Here is a 22,513-nt window from a genome sequence, read left to right on the forward strand (position 1 = left end):
TTTTAGGTCTAACATTTAAGTCTCTAATCCATCTTGAATTAATTTTCGTATAAGGAGTAAGGAAAGGATCCAGTTTCAGCTTTCTACTTATGACTAGCCAATTTTCCCAGCACCATTTATTAAATAGGGAATCCTTTCCCCATTTCTTTGTTTTTGGCTGACTAGAGTTTTGATGGCTGTTCTAGCCTATCATAATTCATCACGATATCATTATATCATATCAATTGTTAATCATATCAATGATTCAGAATACTCTTTGATGACCTTTAAGAAAACAGTGGATATATACATATTTTTAAGGTTTTTCTGTCTCATATGTGTCTCTCTCTGTGTGTGTGTGGGAGAGAGAGACAGACAGACAGAGAGAGAGAGAGACAGAGAGAGAGAGAGACAGAGAGAGAGAGAGACAGAGAGAGAGAGAGACAGAGAGAGAGACAGAAAGGGCTGGATTCATGAAGAGATGTCTTATAATCTCCTAAGGCTAAATAATTTCATTCCATATTTCCTAAGGGAGACTAAAAGAGCCTTCATCAAACTAGGCTTGGAATGAATAACAAAAGAGCCAAGCTTGGCCATCTTCACAAATATTCTTAGTTAAAAGCTCTTGTAGCCAATGTCCCTGCTTCCTTGGGATGCAGTGTGCCCTAATCAGAAGTGTCTCAGAGAGCTTTCTTATGTCATTATCAATTAGGTTGCATTTTTTCCTAGTGGAATCAGCCTGGTTATTCAGCTCTGTCTATTTGTAATTAGTAGTGGAATGATTGCAAGGAGTGAGATTAAACTCTCTCTCTCTTCCTGGGACAGGCAAGGAAAAAACTGCCACCATCACTGCAAAATGGGCCTCAACATGCTCCTGTGACTTTCCTGCACCTGCTTGGTCTCAGGACTAAGGGCTTTGCCTGCCATTGACAGTGCTGTCCTTCCTGCCTCCTTCTGTCCTCAACTGCTCAATGTAACTTGCATTAATTCCCATTCCTCTAGACTTCTTCAACCCCAGTAACTCTTCCTTCCCCATAATCCAAGAGAAAATAAAGGAACATTTTACTGGATCTTGGAGTGAAAAAACTAGCAATCTTAACTGATGAGTTTTATTTTTTATTTCAGTTCTAAATCTCAACTTCAGAAGACTAATTTCCACATCTAAGACTTGAATGGCACCTTCCATGGTACAGTACAAGAGCAGACAAGAGCTCATGCATCACCCAATGGAGTTAGCAGCTGATAAAAAAAGTGGGACAAAGGAATGAGGGGAGGAGAAGGAGAGGAGAGTGTCAGAGAGCCAGAGAGCACAGGCAGATGATAAAATTACACGTCAAACAGAGAAAGCAACCAGAACACCCATGATTGCTGAAGGCAATTATTCAGTTGCTTAGGTAAATCAGAAGTTTGCTCCTATGACTACTGTGTTCTCATCAAAGCTCAAAGTCATAGTCACACCTTCGGGAGGTGTTAGCCTTAACCATGCTTTCCTATGATGCCTGTGGGGACAGCTAGCCTGCACACCACTGTAGCATCCTATGGTGCTTTGAAGACCCCGGTATCAGCTCCAGTTACCACTCTTCTCCAGGAGACTTCCATAACCAATTGTGTAAAATAGGGTCAGCAAACGTTTTCTGTAAAAGACCAACTAGTATAATACATGTTTTAGGCTTTGCAGGCTGAGTGGCCTCTATAGCAACTATTAAACTTGCCCCAGTAGCACAAAAGCAGCCACAGATAATACATAAATCAGTGAGTGTGGTGGCTTCATTTCAAAAAAACTTTACTTTTGGACAATGAAATTGTGATTTCATACAATCCTAATGTGTCACAAAATAGTATCCTCCTTTTGACTGATACTCAATTATTAAAAAATGTAAAAAGAAAAAAGAATCTTACATTGCAGGCCATACAGAAAAGAGGCTGCAGGCTGAATCTGGCCCATGGGCTGTAGTTTGCTGACCTCTCCTGTAGAAGCATAAATCTCTAGTTATCTATGATTTCCTGTAGTCTCACAAATGCTCTTTCATATAGCCCCTCATCAGACTGCACTCCACATCCTCCCCATCCTTTCGCAGTCCTTCCATTCTGCACTCAGGAACATCTCCTGCATCATCAGCACTCCCTGACAGCATCCAATTCTTGAAGAGATGCCTCCACCTCACTCTCATACTCAGGTGGGGACATGGGCTCTCCTGGAGACCTGTCCTGTCAAGTGGGTGCTACCGAATTTTCAAATGCCACACATATTTTTTTGTTGGTTGGTGTCTTTGTTTTCCAATTAAACTTCTGAGCTCGCTCCATCTTTTTCAAACCTTACATCTTTAAGGCTCATATTATCTAAATTACTACACCCCTGCCTCTTCCTCTTCCATCACATTTCTATTCTCTACTGACCTCCTGGTTATTATTTTTTTTTCTATTCAATAAAAACCTTTGCTTCTTAGAGTCTCCGTCTGCATCCTAACTCCTACCATTATTCTCTGTGACCTCCTTGTCCAGAAATACAATCCATCAAAAACCTGCCCCTCATATTCTTGATCTTATCTCCATGACTTTTTGCTCTGCTGTCTTCAATGACCTACTCCACATTCACACCTGAAACTTGTCAGAAACTGAACCACCTCTGAAGGCATTAATTTAAGCATCTCACTCTTTCCATAACTTCCTACCTTTTTAAAATCTTTGTTCAGTGGCTTGAGGGAACAATTATTTTTCTTCACCAAGGCTTTAAATCCCCTGATCCAACATTTTTCAGGTTTTTTTTTTTTTTTTTTACTTTTACATCCCTTTTGATAAAATTTATATTTTATAACCCATCATTGTTATATCTCTCTGGAAAATACTCTCAACTCCTTCGCCTCCCTCCCTTTTTCCACTAGCCTGGGAAAACCGCATCCTAGATGAATCCAAATGTCTGTCTCCTCTGTGTCTGCTGTAGGAATATCACAAAAACAAGCAAACTGACTTCTCCATACATTCATGCATGCCCACCTCAAGCAGGCATTCATAACTGCCCTGGACACTTGAGCATTCTCAAGGTTCATTTTTCTCCTCTTCATGCTCTTCCAACTTCTCAGTGCCTTATCACCCTCTCCCTCCATCCATGCTGTCCTCTGCTGAGGATCCTGTCTCCTGCTCCACTGAGGTGTGGAAGGGTCCGGAGAAGGGAGAATAGAGAAGCCATCAGACAGACTCATTTTCTCATGATCAAATGTACAGACCTACATTTGTGCTTGCCATGTCATTATCTCCAACATTTTAGAAAAGTTAGATTTCATGACCCATCATTGCAACTCTCATGGGGAAATACCCTCAACCCCTTCACTTCTATTCATACTTTACACTGTCTAACAAATGTCTTCCCTTTCCGCTATCAAAAAAGCCAATCCCTCCTTTTGTTCTACGCATTTCTTTCTTTCTCACTTTTTCAAGGACTTCCTTCCATCAGTTACCTGGACTTTCTCCTAAATCTTCACCTGCTTTTGCTGTACCGGATCATTTTCATGGTTGCTCTCACACCTTCGAATGTCTGCCTGAACACCACTGTTTTCCACTGACCCCATGCTCCACAGCCTCTTTTCACAGTCAAGCTTCTCAGAACAGTTGTCCAAATGTGCTGTCTCAGATTCTTCCCCTCACATTCGCATTTCAACCAGTCCAATCCAGCTTCTGTTCATACCTCTCCACTGAACCTACCCATTCCAAGGTCACTGAATGACTGCCATGCGTCCACATTCACGGCACACATCTTAGCATTTTCTTAAGAGACTTCTCAGCAGCAATATATATAGTCGACAACTCACTCCTGTAAATGAGTTTTTCTTGGCTTTCATAACGCCATAATCTCTTAACTGCCCATCCACCTCTCTGGATAGTTCTTCAAAATCTCCTTTCCTGGAGTCTCCTCAGGGCTAGGTTCTAGGTATTCTTTTCTCACTGTACAATGATTTCCCAAGCAATATCATTTATTCTGTGGCTTTGAACATTCAGGTTTATGGAAATAACTCACACATTTATATCTTCACCCTATTTCTCTACCATGAGCCCTACACTTACATAGGCAATTCCATGGTCACATGGAAGTCTCATAGTCACCCCACATTTGACATGTCCCACATGAAATTCTTCAAACTTCATCTTCCTTCAAATGTTCTTCTCCTTCAGTTTTTCTCTTATTCACAAATGGCACCTTTACCAGTCACATATCTCAAAAAAAAAAAAAGTAGAAGTCATACTCAATACTTAACAATCCCTGACTCCAATATCAAACCCATCACCAAGTCTTATTAATTCTACCTCTAAAGTATGTCTTCAATCCATCCTCTTCTGTTGACTGATACTTCTATCATCTGATACTTTAGGGACAACTGGAGGGGTCTGCTGGACTTTTGCATTTATAAAACTTATTTACAAATATTATCTATTTTAATTTTTATTCAATAATAATATTAGGTAGGTGTCAACATCTGATCCATACTCATCTACCAGTCCATACGATACCATCATCCCAAACACAGCATAAATTCCTATACAGCCCATCATTATCTAATGCCTCCTTATTTCCTTATCATTTTCTTCCTCACATTTTCCCATACTTGGTTCAGATCTAACGGAAACAACTCATAATTCTAGAAGAATGTCATCTTATCTTTTGTCCCTAGTTTTAGTCATATTATCACCTGGAAACACTCTATTTTTCAGGTTGTGCCTTATTTTTCTTTCCGGCTACAGCTTAAATTCCACTCATATAGGAATCCTTCTGTAACTCTGCACATTCCCTGGGATAGCACCCCCACCCCCAATTCACTGTTCATCTTAACTGCTTGGTGCTTTTTAAGAACGGTAACACCTACTACATTATATTAAAATGGACTGGTTATTTATCTCTCCCTCCACAGTAAAGCTCCATTAAAGAGAGATAATATTTCTCTATCTATAGCATATAGTTATACACAATATATAGTTGTTGAATGAATAAATGCACAAAAGTACAGCTGGTATGTTTCTTGCTCTCAATAAATTTATAATTTACTAGGTCGATGTTAATTCTTCATCTATGCTTTTATGCACAGGGTCTATTAAAACAATACACTCAGTATCCAATGCATATTTAGAACTCCAAAATGAAGGACACCATCCTTATTAAGTTCTTTAATAACCCATGACAAACATAGCTGACTCTTTAGCCCTATTTCCTATTACTCCTGGCTCTCAATTTCCCCATATCAGTGATTTACCAAGGGCAGGGCAGTAGGAGATGCCTGCTCACTGACAGTGCTGAAAATTACATGTGTATTGTGATAATAAAAAAATTATTTTTTTTATTAACTGACTATCTTTTAGTCAGTCTTACTGTTACTATTTTTAATTCTCTACAAGACTTGCAGTCCAAGTTATTATGGGGTAACCACATCTTATCTTTTCTCTCCCATTCATTATAACTGATAAAATACATAAACAAAATATATGAGAGCTCTGAACATTAAACAATAGCAAGCAGCCTAAGGAGGGAAATGAAAGCTTGAAGAAAGAACAATATAGCAGCAAGTGTCCTGTTGTTTGTTTTCCTCCTTCCGTTCCTGGCTTAAACTCAGAGCAGCCAGAATCCTAAAACTGTACAGCAGATGCCAACAGAAACAACAACAACAACAGCAACAAAAACAAAACAAAACAAACAAACAACTCTGGGATAAACTCTTTTTGGTCTGAGGATGTGGAAAGATAAGGCTTGTAGGATGGAGAGTCAGGGGAAATCCGTTTTCTTTCCTTCCCTTGGCCCTGCCCTGAGGTAAACCTCAGTCCTGAAGCTGCAGTCTTGCAGCAGTGGTGATAGTAACAGCAGTGGCCACAAAGACATGTAAAACTTAAAAGAAAAACTTCATGACCAGAGGAACTGAGTACAGGAGCCTCTGTGGTCTGAAAAGTGTAGAGGAATACCTATTAATTTTTTTCTTCTCTTTCTTCTCAACACTTTTCCCTGGAGTTGGACTCAGTCACAAGAAATTAGTAACATTAAGGTTATGGCAGGGGGTGAGGGGGTGGAGGACGGTGCTAATAGTCTTGCTTTCTAGGCAGATGGCAAAGAAAGGGGGCTCATGGGAGCTGGAGAGCAGGGGGAAATCACGGAGAGAAGGAGCTCAAGAAAGGAATCAGATATAGCAATCTATGAAGTCCCAGGTTCACTCTGAACTTGTGTGGAACTAACCCAGGACAGTACACCAAAGGCTTTGAGAACTGAACTCCTGTGTAAACCACCACCCAGAGTCTTAGTTGGCCAACTCTGCCTGTAATATTCTCAAAGGATCTTAACAGAATCTAGAGTCTAGTAAGATCAAAATGTGTACTACATAATCAAAAATTACTCATCCTACAAAGAACAAGGGGAAGCTAAATAATTCCCAAGGGAAAAGACAATTAACAAACACCATCCTTGAGATTTGTTGCAAATTGCCAGATCTTAAAGCAGCTAGTAAAACTATGCCCTGCAAAATAAAGGTGAACACTTTTAAAACAAATATGATGGTGGACATTCTCAAGAGAGAACTAGAAGCTATATGCAAGAAGCAAGTAAGAAAAACTAGGACTGAGTTTTAGGTACTAGTTGGATTGGTTTAATAGCAAAATAGAGATGATAGAGTAAAAAGTCAGTAAACTTAAAGATAAACATAAATTATTGGGCCAGCCATGATGGCTCACTCCTATAATCCCATCACTTTGGGAAGCTGGGGTGGGCGGATCACCAGAGGTCAGGAGTTCAAGACCAGCCTGGCCAACATGGTGAAACTCTGTCTCTACTAAAAATACAAAAATTAGCTAGGTGTAGTGGTGGGTGCCTGTAATCCCAGCTACTCAGGAGGCTGAGGCAGGAGAATTGCTTGAACCCGGGAGGTGGAGGTTGCAGTGAGCCAAGATCATGAAGTGAAACTCTGTCTCAAAAAAAAAAAAAAAAAAAAAGAAAAAAAAAAAAAAAAAAAAAGAAAGAAAGAAAAGAAAAGAAAAGAAAGAAAGAAAAATTATTCAATCTAAACAACAGAAGTTAAAAGATGGGAATGGGTTTGACTTTAAAAAGGCACCCGGGAGGTGGAAGTTGCAGTGAGCCAAGATCGTGCCATTGCACTCCAGCCTGGGCAACAAAAGTGAAACTCTGTCTTAGAAAAAAAAAAAAAGGAAAGAAAGAAAGAAAGAAAGAAAAGAAGAAAAGAAAAGAAAAGAGAAAAGAAAGAAAGAAATTATCCAGTTTAAATAACAGAGGTTAAAAGATGGGAAAGGGTTTGACTTTAAAAAGGCAACAAAAGAAATGTTTTCGGGTGAAACTATTGTGTATTCTGTTCCAGTGGTGTTCTATACATGAATCGATGTACATGTTAAAACATACAGGCACAGGAATACGCATTAGAACAGTAGCTAAGTTTAGTAGCTAAGAGTGTATGGTATACCATAGGTGCCAAAGAAATTGTATTTCATATGTCAGAATCTTGGATGTTCTTAAGTTTTACAGCTTCTTAAGGTCTACTTGCCCTTTAAGTTTAAGTAAATCTTCTGAATCTTCTGGGCACTGAGAAACTCCATATTCTCCAATGGCTTGGGGCATCTTGGTAAGCCTGCACGAGTCTTGGCTTCCATGGCACTTGGCTTTCTATTCCACTAAGAATCATATTCTCCAGGATGTGGCTTGCATCCTGCCCAGGCGATTCCCTGCCATGCTGGTTGGCAGGACTGTCTGCTCCAATCCCCAGAGAAACACTGACAGTAGGCTCTGTGCACTGCACACAATACTAAACAGTTTTGTAAAAAGAGATTATTTTTCACAAAGCATATAAAGAAACTGAAATTTTACTTTCAATAATTTTTGTCTCTAGGGACAATGTATATCGTACCCTTGAACCACATAAATGTTTATTAAATGAATAGCCTCAATTATTCTTCCATATTCTTCAAAATAGACACAGATACGCCAAACAAATCCTCAGCACACTATGGTTCTCCGGCTTTTCATGTATACCCATATCCTGCATTTGGATATGCATACCGACCCAAAATTGTAAGCTCATGAAATGTAAGCTTATTAGAGACACATTCACATGCACGCTCACACATGCACGTTAGCACACTTTTTCTTTCTCTATTTATCTCTATTTATCAGAATACTTAGATCTGTCATTTATTTCAAGTTTAAGTCCATTTTTCAGATGTTCTATATGCATAGTGTTAAAAGTTCCTCATTCATTTGTACTTGACTCCCTGAAATTGTATTTTTTAGGGGCTGTTCGGTCTCTCTGATCCTTTTCCAGGCCTTTTAAGCATTTTTTTTTTTACAATATAAACTAGATTTTCCCCCCAAGAATTTGCAGAACTTAAACCTCAGATGGCATGGCACATATGCAGCTTTGGGGCGCTCCATTTAGTCACATGCACACCCAGCCTGACATGCATGCCAGGAGCTGGATAAAAGAATGCTTCTCTCAAATCATTAGAAGGAAATGCACCCAGACAGAACATCTGGGTCCTGAGCGCAATGTGTCTTCCATTATTCATTCTACACATAATGAAAAATAAGCATTTGGAAAACCCAGCATACTCTGCTTACCAAAATCATAATTCTCACTATGATCATCATTATTTCACCATAATGTGTGCCTGAGAAAAGCACTCAGCTTTACACCCACCAGGACGGAAACTGGCCTTGCCTAAAGGGCTTAAGGACTGGTTAGACAGATCTGACGAGGAAGGATGATGGATGAGCATCAGACAGCACATTCTCTGTCATCGACAGCCTGAGGGGTCTCAAATGGTCTAGAAAATATTTTGAAGAATAAATACACACTAAGGAGGAATTTAAAGGAGGAAGTCCTTGTTCATGTACCAGGGAAAGGATTTTCTATAGCTGAGTCATTTCAAGAGTGAGAAGGCACCAAAGAAGAAAAGCATCTTCAAAGAAGGACCAAAAGGCAGAAGTGCTGGAAAGGTAGAATAGCCAGGGTTCTCAGGGATCCTGTGAGCAGATGGTGGGGCTTCCTAAGTCTGATGCATCTCCCTAGTTTGTTTTCTCACTGGATACACCGTTGTCCTGGTGGTCAGGTGGATTCAATGCTGGGCACTGCTCTAGCCACTGCGATGTTCAGCATTCCTGGCCCCTCTGACACAGGGGGCCAGTAGAGCCATGCGGTCATTCTGGTGGGCTCGCGCATATTCAAATATCCCCCAGAGATGGTGCCCAGTTGGAAACCATTGAGTATCAGAAGTATCAAAAGTTCTACTAGCAACAACAGAGTGGTAAGGCAAAAATAAGTGGGCCGCATTTGCACATTGAGGCTGTGTGTGTTTCGGGGTGGGGGACATGCAAAGTGTGTTGAATTTCATGTTGTTCTCTAGCTTTTACCTAAGTGGAGCTTCTGTGTTACTCCTAAATCTCCTTCCTTTGAATCTTTCAATCCTTCATTCAGGTCCTCTTCCAAGAAAGGGCCAGAAACACAATCCCATTTGAAAAGAACTACTAGTATTTCTAAACTGTTCTCATGAGATGAAGTGCAGAGTGGCAGCCTGCTGTGACAGACAGAAATAGCCTGCACCGCCATGGGCCAGACTCGTTCACGTTTAGTTTGTCACTGTGTTACCCTGAGTGAGTCTCTTCCTGACAACATGAGAGGGATGTAATATTAGACTGTGAAGTTTATAGATCAGGTTAAATGTTTTCAATATGTGGATGCCTTCTGTAAATTGTACTCCACTGTGTGGATATTAGAAGTTATTATTTCACAGAAACCAGAGACTCAAACTAAAAGTACTGATGGTCAAATGTCCGCCAGCAGCCAAGCCAAGTGCTTGGGGTGACAGGTCTTCCTCACAGCCGGAAGCTCTTGGTTTGCAGGTGCCCACTGACTCTGCAAACTCCAGCCCTGAGCGGAACTCCATTTTTCTCATGATGCAGCCGGGATAAGCCAGAGTGGCTACATTAACAAGATTACCATCTACAAGAGGCTGGACTGTGCCTTGAATTGTAAAGACCCTGGTGGAGTGAGACTCATCTGTCAAGGCTGGGAGAGGCAGACAGCCTGAGGGACAGGGACTGGCAGCAAATATGCCCAGAAGAGAGACGGAGAAGATTCATGTCCTACCTGAGAAAAGGGGAGTGATGTAAAGAATAAATGATCTCCTGTGTGTCCTTTGTTCCCAAGAGCTAAACTCATTTTGCCAATTTGATGCCTGGGGAATCGCTGGGAATATAACCCATGGAGAAAAAGTGATAAGTGTGATGGGTGGTGCCTGACACATGGCAAGTCCAGGTGCACCGATGCCCCAATCTGGGTGCTCATGAACAGCAGGGAGTGAGCCTCAGGCTGGCGAGGGGTGGCTGTGACAGTGAGAGGAACAGTGCCATCTGGGTCAGGGCTGCAAAGGAGGAGGACCCTTAGAAAAACAGAGTTGGTCGGAGCCAGAAGCATTTCATTCCTCCTTCTTCAAGATGTGCGTGACAGTTAACAACAACGAAAAGGTGAGAAGAGAGAGGTACGAAGAGAACTCAGAGCAGAGGCTGCCCATCTTCCTGTGACCACAGGGTGGAGAGGAAGCCTGGTGGGCATGAGAACCAGGTAGGACAGCTCCCAGTCAATGTCAATGTGAAGGCACAAAGAGGGCAAGGCAGGGGTCCAGGCCTCTGAGGGGCAGATGGGCTGAGAGACCACTACTGAGGATGCCCCTTGAGAGAGGGGAGTCCAGGTGGGAAGACGTGGGTAGCAGGGAAGCCAAAGCTGGGAGGGTCTGAGTGGAAAGCACCTGCAGACAGCGTCCTCTGCTCCTCACACTGCTCTCTCTGCTGCATCTCAGGGTCCTGTGAGCACAGTCCCAGAGTGAGCCTTCCTGCTCCTGCTCATGCTTCTCCAGGTGGATGAGCTCCCCATCTCTCTTCTAGCTGTGCTTTCCTCATTGTGTTGCTGTGGCAAACACACCAGCACGCATTCCTAAGTCATGCACGTATCCACGGCACTCAGCCTCGTGGCTGTGCAGCAGTCGCGGTGCTGGGCATCCGAAGTGGGTCTCCGGGAGGCAGGTGTGGAAACCCTGGCCAGCCCCACCCTTCTCCCCAAAGCCACTGTGGGGGAAGAGTCAGGTGGGGTTTGCAACGTGAGAGTTGGAGGAGGCAGAGGGGAGGTGAGAGTTGGAGGAGGCAGAGGGGAGGGACTGACCAGCTGTTATGGGCTGATTTGTGCTCCCACCCCAATTCTGTAAGTTGAAGTCCTAACCACCAGTATCACAGTGTGAGGGCATTTGGAAACCGTCTCCTTAAGTAGGTCAAGCAGTCGAAGTGAGGTCATTGGGGTAGGTCCATCAAATAGGACTGGTGTCCTTATAAGAAGAGATCAGGACACAGAGATGCAGAGGGAAGACATGTGAAAACACAGGGAGAAGGCAGCCACCTACATGCCAAGGAGAGAGACCCTCCTAGAAATCAACCAGGTCAACAGTTTTAGCTCAGACTTCTGGCCTCCAGATTTGTAAGACAATGCATTGGAATTGTTGCAGCCCTCCAGGCTGTGGTACTTCGTTACCACAGCGCTAGCAACCAGTACAGTGGGTGTCCAAGGGAAAGCCCAGAATAGGGAGGGGGCTCACCTTGCAGGGCTTACTGTGTGCCAGCTCTTTCCCATACCTCATTTCATTTCAATCCCCACAAAATCATCCCCTACAGATCCTGGGGCTGAGGCCCCAGGGGCTGGGACAGTCCTTTGGAAGTGGTGGGGCTTTCTACAAGCACTGGGCAGCTGCCTCAGAGGGTGGAAGGAGGGGAGAGGGAGAAGCCCAAGAGGAGGAAGGGAGGCCAGGAAAAGGGCAGGATGGAGGGAATCACTGAGATACAGCCCCTAGGCTGATGACAGAACAGGCGCTCCCACGGGGCCTGGGCAACAGCTGAGTGTCTCATCTGCAGCCACGGTTACTGGCAGGACGTTTCCACTTTCCCTCAAAAGCCCCCATTGAACAGGAGGGCACATTTCAGACTTGCCCATCTTAGCCTCCCCTCCTATCCCTCTTCACTAAAAGCATTCTCAGTCCCTGAGCCTCACTTAGAACAGGGTGCTAAGAAGTACGGCCTAGAGGTGGAAGCAACTGCAGAGAGAATTGGACGCTTCTTTTCTTTTATTCATCATTTAGGAATATAACCATGATGCAATTCTTTTTAAGATGCCAAATTCTTCATCCAAATTGTTATTGAAGCATAAACAGGCATCACATTTTGCACATCATCCCGAGCTCCTTGATCTCTGATCGCTGTCATAATTGTCTTACTTGACAAAGAAGACGAGGCACCAAACTCTAACCAGAACAATGAATCTGTGCTTCTCTGAGAGGTGGTGCTAATTATCTTGAGCCACTCACTGAGAACTATTGGGTTGGCTAAAGTAGGTTAAGATTTTACCAACTTGGAAAAAATTAAGAATTTGCCAGATGTTTAGCTTATACACTATATGATAGAAATTGCCCCTGTTGACCGGGCACGGTGGCTCATGCCTGTAATCCCGGCACTTTGGGAGGCTGAGGCAGGCGGATCACGAGGTTAAGAGATTGAGACCATCCTGGCCAACATGGTGAAACCCCGTCTCTACTAAAAATACAAAAATTAGCTGGGCATGGTGGCGCGCACCTGTAGTCCCAGCTACTCAGGAGGCTGAGGCAGGAGAATCGCTTGAACCCAGGAGGCAAAGGTTGCAGTGAGCCAAAATTGCACCACTGCACTCCAGCATGGAGACAGAATGAGGCACCATCTCAAAAAAAAAAAAAAAAAAGGAATTTCACCTGTTTTATCTCTTCCAAGTACATTAAATTATATGAACACATGTTGATAAAGTTGTCTAACCTGTATCTATTACAAAACTCAATTAAAATGGCATATATTATATAAACACACATCATTTGGAGTTAAGAAGTTAAGTTAATGCCTATTAATAGGCATTCATAGGTAGTGAGAAGATTTTGTGTAGATTATGCTTCTGTCTTAAACGGGCTAAATATTCAATTTATCACTTTACCTGTCCTATATTTTTTCTAAACCATCTTCCTCTTTCTACTGTTGACACAAAGGAAAGTTATTCCAATTGAGTTGAAACATCCCACATTTTTAATTAATCTAGTTGGAATTAATGATGTTTCACTGTTTGGGCAATGAGATTTTTTTTGGGAAAACATGAGATTTTCAAGACACAAGCTGCTCAGGGAGCGTATTTCTGTTCAGAGAGTTGTCGTAGACAAAAATCTGCTATTTGAGGAGGGGGCTGGGATTGTCATCTGAAAGCTCCTAATGATCAGCATTGTACATCACAATAAAGAATGTGTCTTTGTATAAACTTGGAAACCAGAACAATTTATAGCTATTTCAAGTTATCCACTGGCTTCCAGACACAAGCTATTCCCTCAAGAGCTCTAGCTCAGCTGCTCTGATGACAAGAGAATTTCTGAAGAATATTTCATGGAGATTTTTAAAAATGTTTACAACAATGCAAATATTGATGTCTCAGCCCAGTCAATATGACAATTTATTGTCCTTCAATACAAACATTGAGCCAGGCTCCCTATTGGTCAATATCTGCACTCAGGTAAATAAATCTTTATACTGACTTCAGCAGCTGTCAATAGCTACTTATTCCAGATAAGTAAAAGTAAAAACAGGAAGCATTATTTATTTTTTGAGGCAAAATAGCAACTAGTTACATAAAGACCGGCGGCATTTCTGAAATATCAATACGTGTTGCTTTTGGCAACGAAACACAACAATATGATAAGATGTGGGCTTAAAGCTCACAGGTTGAATATTTGGAAGCAGAAATTAATAAAAATAAATTTTATCTCTGTTATTAATATCACAATACTTTTTTGGGATTGAAAGAATTCCAAGATTTCTTGTTCTTTTTATCATGTGTGAAATCAATTTTTGATAGTCCTCATTAACTGTGAGAATTCACAAGGCTATATTCCTGAACACTTCCTAGATGATGCAATTAACCCTTATTCCAAACCTAAAAGAAAAATATGTCTGTGCTCGACCCGTGTATGATGTGAAAGCTTTTACTGTCTGGTCATGCTTTGGGCTCCACATATTGTGCTTTGGAATCAAGCTTCAAGGACAATTTCTGAGCATCCGCTTCTGTATTTTTAGATATCTATTCTTACAGACTGGGGTTCTGTAAATGAAAGAAGGTTCTCCCACGGTAATTGTGCAGTGGGTGGACAAGGAACCCAATCATCTATTAAAATGATTTGAAGATAACAAATGTTTCTGTGTTACTTGCATCTGAATTGTGAAAAACATATATGTATATGCATATATTTATATATATTGAACTCTTTTGGAGGCACACTGAGCTTTTGTGTACACAGAATTTATTTACCTAGACACTGTCAGATATTTACTTAAAAATGATAATATATTAAGAAAAGTATGAATGTTACTTCCCTGTAAGAAAACTCCTGAAACCTTCAGGCTTGTGATTATGCTTCACTAATTGGTGTGTGGACTCACTGGGCTAACAGAAAATTTAGCTAATCAAAACGCAGCCGTGCTCTGAAGAACCACTGGTCACACCCAGGGTCATTCCTTCAAAGCTGTTAGCAGAATTCAGTTACTGAAGGAGTGATGCTCCATGTTGATGTGGCACTTTCAAAGCAGCATATGCCAAATAAAATTAAATGAACATTTATGCTCGTTATAAAAATGTCTACAATGCAATAGGGGCTGGAAAAAGAAAATGAGGTTTTAAAAAATATAAAAGCTGCTAATGGTGAGAGAATGTTATTTGCCTCAAGCGTGATTTTCCTCTAGAGGTTTCTTAGCCAATGACTGCCCTATGAGCAAAGACTATTGAATCTGAGGAACAGGTACAGGTGGCTTTGAAATCTGGGGTGGGGTCTACAGAACCACAAACAAATGAAAGCTATCCCGACAATCCACAATAAGACTATCAGAGACCGGGCGTGGTGACTCAGCCTGTAATCCCAGCGCTTTGGGAGACCGAGGCGGGCGGATCACCTGAGGTTAGCAATTCTAGACCAGCCTGGCCAAAATGGTGAAACCCTGTCTCTACTAAAAATACAAAAATCAGCTGGGTGTGGTGGCATGCACCAGTAATCCCAGCTACTTGGGAGGCTGAGATAGGAGAATTGAACCTGGGAGGCGGAGGTTGCAGTGAGCCAAGATCACGCCACTGCACTCCAGCCTAGGTGACAGGGCGGGACTCCATCTCAAAAAAAGAGAAAAAAAAAAAAAAAGAAGAGTATCAGGACAGTGTGAGGCCAGGCGGCCAGGCGATGTCTCCGGTAGACTCAGAGGGTGCTCAGACCAGGGTTACCTGAAAATCTAAAGAGCTGGTTCACTGTAGGCGAGCAAACAGCATGTTTCTGCTGGAGTGTCCTATACTTTCACCATGTTACATTACTATTTTGGGTGGGGGATACTGATGTCAACACAGCCTTCAGGATAAATCCAAGGAGCTTTGCTAGAAAACCTCAGATTTACTTCCTGGCGTTATGCAAACTAGTAAATCACAATCCTTGCCCTGTATGTACAGAAGGATTTCTCTAATGACCTCAGCTGAGATCCATCAAGGGGAATTTTCTCTCATCAACTATTTAACAACACTAACTGAGCACCCATGATAGTCCAGAGGCGATTTAAAAATTCAACCGTGATGTTCTGAGCATGTCCCACGAGCTGGAGACAGACTATCACTGAAGTCCTGTTTACCATGGCAGTCTGTTTCAACAACAGTGACCGGCATACAGTAGGAGTTATTGGTCATTATTTGTTGAATGAATTAATAAATGGATGATTACTGAGGTAATCCTCACCATTAAGAGATGGACAGCCCACAGAGAGTTCTGTGATACAATTATTATAACACAACGTGAAACTTTATATGGAAGGTATGCAAAGGAAATGCAGCGTGTTAAGTCCACAAATCTACAGAGTTCTTGTGTTTGTTTGTTAATTTTGGTGGGTACGTGCATGTGTGTGGGTGGAGAAGGTGAATTATTAGGGAAACATTCATAGAAGAGGTAGCACTTAAGCTGAGATTTTTAAAGGCGAAATATAAACAAAGGCCTGGAAGCTCATTGGCGGAAAGGATTCCAGGCAAGTGGAATAGTCTGTGCAAAAAATCGGAGGCATGAAGACATATGGTTTTAAGAAGTATTTATACATAATTTGTTGAGCCTGGGGTTTAAAGTGCAGTAGTGGAAATTCTGGTGAGCATTCAGTGTGAACATGTGGGCCGGCATCTAAACATGACAAGCAAAAGGACTGTAGGATATTCCAGAGAATCTTGGGTGATCATCTGCAAGACGGGAGCAGAGTCACATAAACAGATCTCTGTGATAAACAGTGCCCTCTAGCAGCAGAATGGAGGAGGAAGCAGAGGCCAAGTCTAAAGACAAATGGATTAGTGAGAGAAACAGCACAATGATTCCAGTAAGAGATAATATGTGCCTCAGGTAGGCAGTGGCTGTGGGAATGGACAGAATGTAATATATTAAAAGGAAATGTAGAAGAATTAATTGATGGGACCTGGATATTGATTGAAAAGATAGCTGGAATAAAAAGAAGGCACCTAAAATAACTTACAAGTCTCTGTTTGGGACCAGGAGATAGCTGTGCTATTCTCTGTGATGAGCAGAACAGGAAGACTATCGGGGCGGACAGAAGAAACACCATGTTGCATTCCATTTGGATGATCTAAGTTTAACGTGACTGTAAGACATGCAAAAGGGGACATCTTGTGGATATTTGGATTTGGCTCTCGGGAGTGAAGACTGAGTTGTACAGATCTGCTTGTTACATGTTTATTGCAGCTACATATTGGTGTAAGTTATAGCTGCGGGGTTGAATGAGATACAAGGAGAGGAGCGTAGAGTGAACAAAGAAAGGATCCGTATCAGAGCCACCCTGGAGATTATTGACATTTAAGCAGTAGAGAGAGAGACACACACACACACACACACACACACACACACACACACACAGAGAGAGAGAGAGAGAGAGAGGCCCAAATGAAGGTTAAGAAAGACATTCCAAAGGAGGAGAACTGTAAAGCAGCATTATGAAGCTAAGACAGAATATGTTTTCCAAAGATCTCTGGACGGTAGCTCCATACCACACTGACTTTGACAGTCCTCCCACTGAGAGGTGGAGAGTATGACCCTGCACCCTTGTATTCCCCTTGTGTCTGGGTGGGACTGCGATGTAGTTCCTGCCTGTGTTCTAGAAACCCAGCCACCTTGCTAGGAGGAAGCAAAAGCAAGGCTATGCAGAAAGACTACCTGGAGAGGCCATGTGTAGGTGTTCTGGCTGACGGATTAGCAGAGATGGGTGAAGATGCTTCTAGATGACTCTAGCCCCCCTGCTGCCAACTCATCCCTAGCCTTCAGGTCTTTCCAGCTGAGGCCCACAGACATCATGGAACAGAGATAGGTTGATCCCTCTGTGTTCAACACAAATCCCTGACCCAAAGTATCTGAGAGCATAATACAATGGTTGGTTTACACCACAGAGCTTGAGGGTGGTTTCTTACACAGCACTAGCTAAGTACAACAGAGGCCAAGCAAAGGAACAGAAATCCTCAATCAGTAGTGGGTAGGCTGTAAAGGATGCAGAGTGTTGAACTAAGGTAGGGAAGAAGTGTCTATTGGATTTGGCAACCAGAAGGCCGATGTTGATGTGAATACCATAGTGAGTTAAGCAGTGACTGTGGCCCAGAGCACACTGCAGGTAGACTCTGCTTTCTACCAGCATTTCTCTTATCTTTCAATGACTGTTTGATGATTCATGAGTACCAATAATTTTTCGAGTTCTCAATAAACTATTATATAAAAGTAATTGGCAAATACGCTTTCAATTTCTTGGAACTCAGAAAGTAAGAGTCCTCAAACCAGAATTTGCACATTCCTCATTAAACAGTAGCACAGAGGATGGATTTAAAAAAAATATACATTTTCTAGTATGATATAAATAGCACCAAGCTTTTACAACTATCAATATTATAACAATCTCGTTTTGGTTACTATTGTTATTTGTTGGAATATCTGAAAACAAATCCCAAATGTTACACTATTCTCCCCGGAAATATTTCAGAAATACCTCTAAAAGTAATGCTTTTGATATTACATTATCAAATATAATTATGGCATCCAACAAAATTAAAAATAATCCCTTATACTGATTTACTTCAATTCAAGTATCCCCAAATTCTTATTTTTTGAGAACAAACTCTGTGAGACATTGGGCTGGGAACTGAGAGATATGCAAGTGAAAAAGAAGAAAAGCAAATTAGAGGAAAATCTGCAAAGATATCAAGTAGGTTTTTAGATATTGCAATGCCACCTTTCATCTCTTTTTATCCTCATCAATACAGGCCTTCTCCTACAATCCTTGGTCACCCGGTACCTGCACAATATGTGCCTTGCTATTATCTCCTGTTTTGGAGCAACCTTTTCTTAGAAAAACATCCAGTCAAGGCAAAGTCATTAACTTGTAAGTAAGTTGATAAAACCAATAATAAATTAATAACGAGAAGATGAATGTTTTCCACTTTATATAAGAAACAAGGCAAAAATGTATACTCCTGCCACTTTCATCCAACAGAAGTCTTACTAGGGCAATAAGACAGGAAACAGTAATACAAAGGATTACAGATTAGAAAGGAAGAAGTAAAAGTATGTTTATTCATCAGTCACATGATTGCCCGTGTAGAAACATAAGGAATTTACAAAGCACTGCTAGAACTAGAAATGAATATTGTGAAGTCACAAAATACAAAGTCAATATTAAAAAAATCAATTGTATTTCTATATACTAGCAACAACATATTGGAATAGAACAAGCCAACTATCCCTCAGGAGTCCCTAAGACCAGCCCTACACCTCAGACAGTGCTTAGAAGGACTCGTAGGACTAGCATAAAGTCGTACTCTTGGCCAAGACTTTCAACAGTGGTAAAGTAAGACTTACTGCTGAATCGTAAGGGATAGAGGCACAGGTGGAGGCTGCAGGAACACACATACAGGCTTCTCTATGGTCTTTCCCTCCCTTGAAGGGTCACGCAGAGCACACTCTTCCCCCACAACAAAAATGCAGCACCATGCGGATGATGTTGCTGTCTAAGGAATCCCATTAGAGACTTAGCAGATAGTGTTTTAATTCGGAGGGGTCACATAGATACCTCCTGCCTAAGGTGCACCAAAATTCCAGATTTCTAGAAGGAAAGCAGGTGTCAGCATGAACCACATTTTTTGTGTGATCATTCTATGCACAGTAAGCCACTCTCCTCAGTTAAGCAGTATCTTTTATAAGTTTAGGAAACTGTTTACCAGTTGAGTCTGAGACACCCCCCAAAAGCCCAGCTTGCAAGCAATCTTCTATAATGACAGTAGTCTCAGGTCTGCTGTACTAACTTCTATGATCCAACAATCCCATTATTGACTATATCTAAAGGAAATGAAATCAGCATCTCAAAGAGATATCTGCACTCTCATATTTATTGCAGCATTAGTCACAACAGACAAGCTATGAAACTAACCTAAGTGACTAACAATGGATGAATAAAGAAAATGTGGTATCTATACACAATGGAATACTATTCAGCTCATAAAATTAAAATCTGTCACTGCATTGCATTACATGAATGAACCTGGTGGGCATCAGCTTAAGTGAAGTAAGTCAGATAGAGAATGACAGATACTGGATGATCTTACATATATGTAGAATCAAAAAAAAAATTTTAAAGTTGATATCACAGAAACAGTAGAACAGTGGTTATCAGAGACTAGCAAGGAGAGGCAGGAGGTGAGGATGGCGAGAAGTTGAGCAATGGGTATAAAGTTACAATTAGACAAGAAAAATACATTCTGGTGTTTTCGTGCATTGCAGGGTGACTATAGTTAACAGTAAAATATTATATATTACAAAATAGCTAGAAGAGAGGCTTTTGAATGTTCTCATTGCAAAGAAATGATAAATACATGAGGTGATGGCTATACTAACTACCCTGATGGGATCATTTATATAACACACACATATATATTTATAACATTAAGTTGTACCTCATAAATATGCACAATTATACTGTGTCAGTTAAAGAAATCAATAAAAAATTAAAGAAACAAACACCAGTAAAAAAAAAAGTACTTTAAAAAGAATTGACCAAGTTGCTCTGCAATATATGTGGAAAAGCGAAGTATGCAGAATGAGCAGAAAATGAAAAAAAAAAGAGAGAAATCAAATTGGATAATTCATACTATCTCATTAAATCCTTACTAGAAAATTACAATAATCAACACATTGTGGCATTGGTATAAGGATTGATACATACATTGAAGGAAAATAATAGTTCCCAAATACCCATACATATATAGTCAACTGATTTTTGAAAAGTCACCAGTACAATTCAGTATTAAAAAGATAGTCTCTTCAATACATGTTCTAGGATAACTGGATATTTGAATCAGAAAAATGAAAAAATATCTCAATGCCTCCCTTACATCATATACAAAAATAACCGAAATGGATTATACATCTAAACATAAAGGCCAAAACTATAAAATATCTTGAAGAGAACATAGAACATCTTCATGACCTTGGGGTAGCCAAAGATCTTTAGACTTGCCATAAAAGCTATATATAAGTTTATCAAAACATACCTTAAGAAAATGAAAATGTAACCCAAAAAATGAAATGAAATGTTTGCAATCCAAATATATCTGGCAAGGTGCTTGTATCCCAAATATACGATACTCCTATAACTCAAAAATAACAGAATGCATTTTATTTGAAAATAGGCAAAGAACTATACATGTGGCCCATATAAAAATGAAAAGATATTCAACATCATGACTAAGCAGAAAAACATGAATTAACCCTACAGTAAACAGTGCTGAACATTCACTGGACTGGCTAAAATTTAAAGAGACTGGCATATAGTACACTCCACTGAACAGCACAATAAACATCCTTCTCAAGTGTACCTGGGACACATTAAATGCTATGGTTTATCCTCCAAGATAAACCATATAATGGGCTATAAAGCAAGTCCCAATAAATTTTAAAAGATTGAAATCATAGAAAGTATGTTCTCTGACCACAATGGATTGAAATTAGAGATCTGTAACGGAAAAAAAAATTGAGAAATTCAGAAATATATGAACATAAACAATGCACTTCTAAATAATCCAGTGAGCCAAAGGAAACTTGGGATTTATTACATATAAGAGAATGTCATCTGGAATTTATTTCAAATTATGCTTTGAGATAAATGGAAATGAAGACATAATATATCGAAACTTTAAAAAATAACAAAAAACAAAAACTTTTGGGATGCAGAAAAGCAATAATTAGAGGAACATTTATATCTATAAATGTTTATAATATTAAAAAAAAGAGAGCAGCCTTAAATCAATAACCTAAACTTTCGCTTTAATACACTGGATAAAAAGGCACAAACTAAGCCTAAATCAGGCAGAAAGAAAAAAATTATTTTAGACGAAGACATTAAAAATTAAAAGAAAATTAAAAATCAAGAAAATCAATTGTTGGTTATTTGACAAGGCTTTACTAAGGCGGAACAAGGAAAAAAAAAGAAATATAAGTAAAATTACTAAAATCAAAAATTAAGGAGGAAATTACTGCCAAACTTACAGAACAAAAAGGATCATAAAGTAATGTTATGAATAATTGTGTACTAACAAGCTAGATCACTTAGATGAAATAGACAAATTCACACAGATACAAACTACTGAAACAGGCTCAAGGAGTTTTTTGTTTTGTTTTGTTTCATTTTTAGATGGAGTTTCACTCTTATTGCCCAGGCTGGAGTGCAATGGCATGATCTCAGCTCACTGCAACTTCGTCTCCCAGGTTCAAGCAATTCTCCTGCCTCAGCCTCCCAAGTAGCTGGGATTACAGGCATGCACCACCACACCGGCTGATTTTTTTGTATTTTTAGTAGAGACGGGGTTTCACCATGTTGGTCAGGCTGGTTTCAAACTCTTGACCTCAGGTGATCCACCCACCTCAGCCTCCCAAAGTGCTAAAATTACAGGCATGAGCCACCACGCCCAGCCAAGCAGATATTTTAAAAATCAAAATAGGACTTTAACAAACATATTAAATTAGGAATCAAAAGTTACACACAAAGAAAGCTTAGGTGCAGATGGATCACTGGTAAAGTCTACCAAATATTTGAAGAACTGATACTTATTATCTAGAAATTATTTTTAAAAATAGTAGAGGATACTTCTCAACTCATTGTATGCAGCTGGTATCACCCTAATTCCAAGACCAGGCAGATATCACAAGGAAGGAAACTACAGACCAAAATCGTTTATCAATACATATGTGGAATTCCTCAAAAAAAAAAAAAAAAAAAAAGAGCTAGACAACAAAACATGGCAATATACATAAAAGATTACGCGCTATGAATCAATGGAATTTCTACCAGGAATGCAAAATTGGTTCAACATCCAGAAATTGATTAATATAATATACCATTTCAACAGAA

General features: G+C 40.4%; 1 protein-coding gene and 1 long non-coding RNA gene across 6 annotated transcripts in view; both read right to left on the reverse strand.

Annotated features, from left to right (window-relative positions):
- The window catches only part of NTM (neurotrimin), a 718,324-nt gene that overhangs the window by 35,561 nt on the left and 660,250 nt on the right, over window positions 1-22,513 (reverse strand). The window lies entirely within an intron of this gene.
- LOC105532639 lies at window positions 7,373-11,450 on the reverse strand. The gene is made up of 3 exons (XR_001005024.1): window positions 11,394-11,450; window positions 10,756-11,071; window positions 7,373-7,757 (listed from the first exon to the last, which is right to left on the reverse strand). It is a non-coding gene; the product is annotated as an uncharacterized LOC105532639 (long non-coding RNA).

Source organism: Mandrillus leucophaeus, unplaced genomic scaffold, assembly GCF_000951045.1.
Source record: "Mandrillus leucophaeus isolate KB7577 unplaced genomic scaffold, Mleu.le_1.0 Scaffold979, whole genome shotgun sequence".
Taxonomy (NCBI): domain Eukaryota; kingdom Metazoa; phylum Chordata; class Mammalia; order Primates; family Cercopithecidae; genus Mandrillus; species Mandrillus leucophaeus.